Genomic DNA, 8,075 nt, shown 5'->3' with positions numbered 1-8,075 from the left:
TGCATTGCTGTAATGTAGGCTAAGTCTTCTGAAAATCATGCTCAATATGCTCCAAATAAAAAAAAAAAACCCTGTGCATACTTTGATTTTATGTCATGATGACAAAACCCCATCTGTGAGAAAAGAAAATAGGGAGCAAAAATAACAGGTAGATTTTTTTTTTCTCGTTGAATTTCTTAGCAAAACTCCCTGGCTGCAGCAAGGTAAGGATTTTATCCCACATTTTTCCTGTGAGCATTGATTATATGTAGCGTAGCCTGACCACTGTTGGAAATAATATTATTATTGAAATGTATCTTAGTTTCACAATACCAAACAATCCTACTCAATGAGTTACTCTGCCTACAGTTTTACAGCTTGGTTGGTCACTGATTAATTTATTTTCAAGGGACATTAACAATTTGTAAAAGGTTGACACAAAAATACCAGCATCATCCTTGTATCAGTCAAGAGTAATTATAGAACAGTTCAAAAAGTTAAGTTTTCTCATGTGTTAAACTTAGTTATAAAGTTTAGTTTTCTATATTTTGTAAAGGTGGTTCTTTGAAAATAAAAATACAGGTAATTTTCTCAATAAGTTAATTAAAACTACACACACAAACCATTGTGTTCACTAAGAGATACAGTATTGGATCAAAATGGCTGTTAGGGAGTGCTCTGAAATGAAATACATTCTCAGACATGTTGTAGCATTCCTGTTTTAGAAATAAGAATTTACTGATGAGGCAGAAGGGAATGGGTAAGCCCAAATAATGAAGTACCAATTCATCAGAAATATTTTTTTCACTGGAGCATTTGTGAAAGCCAGACTAATTTGAGTTAGCTTTTTTACCACGTTCTCACAGAAGAAATTAATACTGCTCTGTCAAAGATTAACAAATCCCGCTGAAGTTCTCAGTTAACTTCTGGACTGCTTAACTCACTTTCTGGCTATAGGCAGATCCCAAAGTCAGTTTCTCTTTAAGTGATAAATTTCAGCTGCAGTTAAGAACAATAACACACCATGACTCTGCTCAGTCAAATACTTGTCTTTTCTGGAAAATAAAATCATAATAAAATCATATACATTTTATTTCAATGTACTAACCCACCATTTTTATAAAAGGATAGGATTTTTTTTTTTTTTTTTTTTTAAGCCTATAAATGAACACGAATGCTGCCTCCTTAACAATTCAGTTCTGTCAGGGTACAAGAGCAGACACTTTGACAGCAATGAAGATGCTGACTTCCCTAAGGTCCTTCTGATCTTCTCTGCCCTCTAAAAATGCTGCACATGAAAACCCACCTTCAATCAATCGATGAGCAGATTGATTTCTTCCCACTTCTCCCCATATGTGAAATGATCTTTCCAGAGAGTGGCAATTCAATAACTGGATTAATTTCATCATTATCTCCTCCAAGAAGGGTGGCAAAATACTGCTGCTTTAAGGAGGAAGCAAAAAATATGAGGAAATAAAACTAGGACTGTATAGCAAAAATTACTAATGACCAACAATTTAAACAGTGCTAGTGCATCCTTTGCAAAGCTGGGGTCTAATTCATTCTTTGAAATCTTGCCCAAGTCAATAGTCACTGAAAATAAATACCTGAGGTACACAGCAATGAAAAGGCCTATGCATGCCTTATTTTCCCACTTAGCTTATCCATAGCCATACCTGCAAAGAAATATATGGAATTGCTGTGAAAGTATGATGATGCTGTGATGAAGAATCGTAACACATTCCCCACTTCTTTTTTTTTTTTTTAATTTGGAAAAAAACTTCCATCTTCCCTTTCTGAGTTATTTTGATCTTCCAAATCGTTCTTCTTCTGCAGTGAGTCTTCTTGTTCATGCAAGAAATGCATGTGCTGGTTTTCATTACACAGGGCCATATGAAGAAGCTCCCTCCCTGCTGTTTCCATGCACACGAGCACCCTTTTAAAATCCCCTCTGATCGTGGATCAAAGTGGAACGGGTTTGTGAAGTCACTTTGCTGTCTGTGTCTGCAGAGGAGAGAGGGAGGTGGATCTCTTCCCTCTCACGGGATGTTCAGTTGTGCACAGACGGAACAGGCCAAATAGCAAAGGTTTATAGAAATCAATGTTTTTTCTCTCACCTACTAGACAAGGAATAGGAAAAGAGAAGGAAAAATAGAGTGAACTGGAAATTGGGAAGCTGCCCAGTGTCCTTTTCAGGGTTCTTTCTGATGTGCACATACAGTGTTTGTTCCTGAAGTCATAATCCAGATCTGTATTAAAAAAAAAAAATCCTCCTTTACAAATTGGTTAGTTTTTACCCTACACTTTTTAATCAAAAGATACCAGATACTGCAGCAAATGCTTTTCCTTAAAAAAGAGACAAAGTCCATAATAAAACTGTAATGAATTGCATTTAACTTGTTATCTAATGTATTATTTGAGTATACAATGAGCTAAAGGAACTCACAGGCCTGTCTGCCATATCATATTATAGGACCACCTAATAAATGTTTTGATTACAAAGTTAGTGAGCATGGCCCTTAGGGTAAGAAGAAGCTTTGAAATACAGTCTCTGGCTCTTTGTTCACTGATAGGCTTTCAGTCACTGCTACATGCAGAATGTGATATTTAAGAATATTGGTTGGGCATATAGTAAAACAGGGAGAAAACTCTGGCTTTGAATCCATACTTGAATCATAAAATTTACTTCTCTTTCTGCAAATATGGTGATTTTGGCCTGGACCTACCTTTTATTCAACACTGAATTTTTGGATTACAATAAGGTTTCCAAACTATTTCATAAATCTTCTTTTTATCTAATCACTTGCTTTATCAGATAGGCTTTGATTTTCCTGAGCAGTGCTGCTGAAAGGATGAGTCACTGTCCTCAATCCTCCTTCCCACCAATTACCTCTGTTGCTTCATCTTCCCTGTGGTCCTAGGACCCCCGCATTGGTTCAGCACAGAGCTGGACCTGCCCGAGAACCAACCAGCCTCCAATACTCTATACTGTCACTGAAGCAGAGTTGAGGGCTAAATATTTTTTTCTGTTCAAAGGAAAGACTGTTGTGGAGTGAGAAGGCTACAAAATGTCTGTTATTCAGAAGGAGATGGCAGAGTTCTCATTCTGCTGGTACATTACGGTTGAGCCTCCCTGCCCTTAAAATGCAAATGTGTGTTCCCTTGAACCCTTTTTGCCATCTCTGACATTTCTCTAGCCGTGTTGTGAACTGATTTAGCAATGTAAAATGATAGAGAGTTAAATCAGAAAAAGAAAAAGAGTTATTTTCTGGTTTGACTCCATGAACAATCTCGCTGTGGAGTTGGATGAATGATGGTGTTGGTCTAAAGGACAAGAAAGTACAGGTAGTTGGGAGCACGGAGTGAGGTCAATAAGACATCCTTTTAACTGCAGCTGATTGTTACATTGGCTTACATGTGTTGTCCTTTACCTGTTTTTTTCCTGGAATTCAGAATACCAGAAGTAGGAGACTGCTTGGTGAGCTGTGCTTGAGCTGAACTAAGAAACTGAAAAGAGAGGCAGGAGAGCAGTTGAAGATGCAGATGTAAATGTAATCCTATGGGGAGACAGGTATCCTCCTTAGGCACAGGTGTGATAGGAGGGGCAGAGCTGAAAGACAAGAGCCAGAAAAGAAAATCAGAAAATAACCCCCAAAATGGCTTTTTTTTTTTTTTCTCCTACTGCGTTTGTAGAAATACAAGCTGATGTGCTTCCTTCATAAATAAACATCATACTATCAAAGAATATCTTGTATCATTCATTTCCTCTAATGTAAACAATCCCAAGTTCTGGCTAACTGCTTGCACTGAAGTGTTTATAAGACTGTTGTCATTGTTCGGAAAAATTAGACTGCATTCATCATCTACTTTCTTGGTGTTGTTATAGAGCAAAAAAAGGTTTATTTTAGAGACAGTATGTCTCAAGCAGGGAAAGCTTGCTGCAGAAGAACTGCATTTCAAGTGAGCAGTAAGCACTTACTGTTACCAAGGGAGACCTTATCATTATAGCAATTACAAATCATGTTAAACAAAAGCAGCAGTAATTATGGTTTTATTTGTGGGAATCAAGACATACAGTTATGAAGAAAAATGAGAGTGAGGGATTGGGTGGTTCATAATGGATGACACCAAATTCACAATATATGTACATAAAAAATGGTTATTATATGACACTGTCACCCCAGCCATTAAGTACCAAGCCAGAACTAAAGATACAGGTAAACACAGTATCTGCCCAGCTGTGCACAGCTGTAGAGAGCCATCAAAACCCAGCTGCAGCTTAGTGGTTCTCTCCAAAATCTTTCAGGAAGCAATTGCTAAAGCCTGTATTGACATCTCTTTTGACAACTGCCTAATCTCTTACAAGTTGTTGGTAAATGCTGCTTTATATCATCTTGTCACAGATTGTCAGGGGGGAAAGCAAACATATTTTTCAAAGTCTAGTTCAGGTACGGTTTATCCCTGAAGCGCCCTATGCAGATTTCCTCCTCTTCCAGAAAACAACTGGCAGTGGGGAGACATCACTGATGCTTCAGATCCAGAGATTTATTCTTATCTAAGTAAATCTAACCTACAACATTTTCACTTAATCCCATGCTCGACATTTAGACACCAACGTGAATTTCAATGGTCATTTAGATACCTTCCTTCTTCCATTTCCAATACAGATATTTGAAGTCACAAAATACAGATATATGTCCAGGACCTTGAATGATCCAAACAAGTATTTGGATTGTCATCCATTTTAGATTACTAGGTCCAGGCAAGTTACTGAATCAAATTCTGAATTTCTAACTACTCAAATTGGAAAGTTTTCATATTCGGGGATTTTCATACACAGTAGCTTCCTACCCAATTTTCCCTAAGTAACATCCCCCCCCTTATCACTGGGTACCAGACAATTTTTTTTTAATGTCAACCTCTCTCATTAAATAATTAAACCAGATTAGAAGTTTTCCCCAGCTCTACTTTGCTTCACTATACTTACCTCTTCATTGTTTCATGCCTGAGAAGGGCTTTCATGTACCAGAAAATGTCTGTATTTTCTTCATTGTGCCAATCTAACATCACTTGTCCTTAAAAAAATCTCATCTTGCTTATGTGTATGTATGTCTGGCCTCATGCTTAAAGGAAAAAGATAGGACCTGCCTTATCACATTTGTCAGAAAACTTTGTGTTGTGGTGTGGTGGCTTTTTCTGTTGTTTTTTTTTTTTTCCTCTTTTTTTGCTCAGCTATCCTGCCTTTCGAGTTTCTCATCCCAGTATAATTCTGTACTGCAGGAATGAAGTACAAGGCTACTTATCATGTTCCAGTCTGTGCTGATTCTAACATGCAGTAAAATGTCAACATTCTGCTATTTTTTATTTTCAGTGAGATCCTTGGGGAAAAAAACAAACAAACAAACAAACAAACAAACAAACCCAAACACAACACAACAACAAGAAATCACACACACACACAAAACCCACAAAAAAACACAAACCAAAACAAATCCCCAAAAACCCCAAAAAGCACCAAACAAACAAACAAACAAAACCAACCCCCCCCCCCAAAAAAAAAAAATCAACAAACCAACCCAAAACTATTATATACTTAAAAAGACTAGTTTAGAAATTTCAAAACATTCTGAAGAAAAACATACACTCAAAATATTAGCTAATAATTTAATAACTCTGGCACATTACACATGATGTATTAGAAGTTGGTGGTAGAATGGGTCCCTTTTCTCTATCTGATCCCATCACTGAACAAATGGTAGTGCTGGTGACATTTGTGATTTTCTCAGCTCTTAGACCAGAACATCAGCACAAACAAGATATTTATACCGCTATTGTTATAGGTCTGGAACTTCTGATTCTTTCACGTTGGCAGAGCTTTGTAACAGCAGAGAAGCAATGGCAGGACTGCAGGCGTATATGTAACCCCAGAGACTACCTGGAGCCAGAAGTTCATTTGCTTCTACTGGTACTCTACATTTTAACGCAATAATCAGATTCAGCTCTAATTCAGACATGCTGACAGACATGGGAGTGGCTGGAGTCAGAAACAGAAACGTGTCCTCTGCACCCTTGTAGTTAATCCAGTCAGTGTTTGAATTTTTAAGAGCTTTAAAACTAAGTTGTTAATAACCCTTTTGGCCTGAAAATGTCATTTAAAGTCTTGGAAGGAGAACAGAACAGCTCTCCAAACCTCAAACATTATGAATCTGTTCTTTTAAAAGTGCTTTTTCTCATGTGTCTGTCAGTTTGTTTGTTTTTACGGTTTCTTAATGACACAGTACTGCAAAAAAGAACAGGATTGGTTGGGTTTTAGTAAGTGAGACCATTAATAAAATCCCTTTATAGGAAGCAAAAGTTTATAAGAAGAAGCTGAACTCATTCAAGTCAAGTAGGAAACTTGTACTGTCCTTTTGATTCTCTGTAGTATAGTTTTCCTCACTGGAGAAAGATCCAAACCAGAGCTTTAGCCCTTGATTTCTTCAGTCTCTGGGACCACTGAGTGTGAAACCACATCATGCCAGAGACTTCTATGCTTCATGCAGAGAATTTTGTAAATGCAGAGAGTCAAATTTACAGTTACTTAAAGCTAATCAGTGTGTTTGCAAACTTTGTTAGGAAATTTCTCACGTGCTTGTCTGAACAGGGTAAAAATAATCTAAAGGACAGGAGAAACGTTGTTTTTAAAATACTGGAGGATATGTATTTTAGCGTGAAAAAAAAAACACAACAAAAACCAACAAACTTTGAGGAAAAATATAAAGGGTAAAGGAAAAGTTTTATTGAGCTGTCTGACGTGATGTTGTTTGTTTTCTGTAGTCACAAACCCCAAACTAATCCTGAGTCTTAGGAAAAGAAAAATTAATTGGGAAAATGCTAGAGAAAATTCAATTTTTACATAGTAATTGGTGCATCTATATCACAAAAAAAGCAATTATCCCTGGAACTGCTGTAATGCCATAAATTCTCCATCTTAAGGATCTAACACCAATATGTACTCTTTCTGTAAGAGAGATTTGATCAAAACAGCATAGAGACTTTTTCCTACACAGAGGTGTTCAAATATAGTCCTCTTTTTCTGTTTGGGAATCCTTCTCTGTAGAAACTAGAGGATTATTTCTTTTGCAGATGTCTGAATGTAAGAATGCTTTTCAGCTTCTGAACAAACCAGGGAGAGAAACAAGCGCAATAGCTCTGGGCGTATTCTCTTTCCCTGACATGAAATGCTGTTTAAAAGAATTTGGGGATTTTTTTCTTTTTTTAACATTTCTCAAGGATTTCTAGATATGTAATTACCACACAGTAGTTCTAGCCCAGATGCCACATGCAAAGACCTCAGATGTCTGCATAGATCTACCAGCTTAGTGATGTAGGGCAAGCTTATAACAGGAAACAACCTTAGTGTGTCCCCAAAATACTGAATTTACTAGGCAAGCAAGCATCATCAAAGTAGTGTAGGCACAGTAGGTCCAAAACTTCCCCGGTGTAGGACATCTCACTTACCTGGGATGCTTTTCCTTTAGTGAGCATTTTTAGGCTGAAGTGGGCTTTCTCATTCTTGTGGGCTTGTTTTATTCCATGCAGTTCTCAAGATTTTGTTAAAAAGAAAAAAGAAAAAAGGATAAAATCTCACTTGGTAAAAGAAAGAGCACAGGAAGAACATACATGGGGAGGAACAAAGAAAGATACAGTAAGGAAGACAAACCAGGATGTATTTTGGCCTTACTATGTAATGAAGGTTGTCAGGGTTTTTCAGTAATTTGCTGGCTTGGATTAAATTTCTCAAGGTTTGTAAGTCCAAATACTATGCAGAGAAGCCAGAAACCATCTGGGTCTTCAACAGGGGATCCTCCAGGAATTTGTTTCTGTTCGCAAAACTTCTCTCTTCTAATTTCCAAAAGAAAAGATGGCTGGAGCAACCTATGTTCTCATCCTTTCAGTCCCTATTTTAGGCTAAGTTTTGATGTGTCTAATTTTAATCCCTTGATTTGCAGCTCCACCTCACTCTTTACACATTGCCTTTGGATTGTTTTAAAAATATTGCTGAGCACATTCCAGTCTTTTTGAACCCTTCTCATCCATATAAAATAATAGGGTGT

At 37.2% G+C, this 8,075-nt stretch overlaps 1 long non-coding RNA gene across 1 annotated transcript; it reads right to left on the bottom strand.

Annotated features, from left to right (window-relative positions):
* Positions 1 to 1,609: 1,609 nt before the first annotated feature.
* LOC309442931 lies at positions 1,610 to 7,573 on the bottom strand. The gene is made up of 3 exons (XR_014184705.1): positions 7,480 to 7,573; positions 3,411 to 3,589; positions 1,610 to 1,655 (listed from the first exon to the last, which is right to left on the bottom strand). It is a non-coding gene; the product is annotated as an uncharacterized lncRNA (long non-coding RNA).
* Between the last annotated feature and the right edge of the window lie 502 nt (positions 7,574 to 8,075).

The sequence above is a fragment of the Streptopelia decaocto genome (assembly GCF_964273445.1).
Source record: "Streptopelia decaocto genome assembly, chromosome: 7".
In the NCBI taxonomy this organism is placed as follows: Eukaryota; Metazoa; Chordata; class Aves; order Columbiformes; family Columbidae; genus Streptopelia; species Streptopelia decaocto.
Note: the sequence above shows the minus strand (reverse complement) of the source record. Positions and strands in the feature narration are given on the sequence as shown.